Genomic DNA, 888 nt, shown 5'->3' on the forward strand with positions numbered 1-888 from the left:
TGTGTGTGTCGGGGGGGGGGGGGGTGTGAGTGTGAGTGTGTGTGTGAGTGAGTGAGTGTGAGTGTGTGTGTGAGTGAGTGTGTGTGTGTGCATACATGTAACTGGGTTCTGCGTACATGTGAGTCAATATTTATTTGGGCCCCCTTGGGTGAATATGCCTGTACATCTACAGTTCATGACAGCTTGTGTCTCTTTCAGTGTGTGTGTGTGTGTGTGTGTGTGTGTGTGTGTGTGTGTGTGTGTGTGTGTGTGTGTGTGTGTGTGTTGGAGACAGAATCCACTCTGTACAGATCACATGTTTGCGTGTTTAGGTGTAAGAGTGTGAAAGAGAGAAAAGGAAAGAGTGACAGTGAGAGAGAAAAGATAGATGGCTGCTGATGGAGGGATGGAGGGAGAGAGAGAGGGAGAGAGAGGGAGAGAGAGTGAGAGAGAGGGAGAGAGAGAGAGAGAGGGAGAGAGAGGGAGAGAGAGATAGATGGCTGGTGATGGAGGGATGTATGGAGAGAGAGAAGGAGAGAGAGGGAGAGAGAGTGAGAGAGAGGGAGAGAGAGAGAGAGAGGGAGAGAGAGGGAGAGAGAGATAGATGGCTGGTGATGGGGGGATGTATGGAGAGAGCGGTGGAATAGAGTGGTGTTATCACATGAAACAAAGTTAATTTCCTTCACAGTGGGGGGCCAGGAAGGAGGGAAGGAGAGAGGTAGATGGGGACAGGAGCTCAGGGACAGAGAAAGAGAGAGAGAGAGAGAGAGAGGGAGGGAGGGAGTGAGTGAGTGAGTGAGAGAGAGAGAGGGAGGGAGGGAGAGTGAGTGAGAGAGAGAGAGGGAAGGAGGGAGAGAGGATAGAATTGGATAAAAATCACTGCTTCCATAGAAAACCAAAACCACAGAC

This window comes from Clupea harengus, chromosome 3, assembly GCF_900700415.2.
Source record: "Clupea harengus chromosome 3, Ch_v2.0.2, whole genome shotgun sequence".
Classification (NCBI taxonomy): Eukaryota; Metazoa; Chordata; class Actinopteri; order Clupeiformes; family Clupeidae; genus Clupea; species Clupea harengus.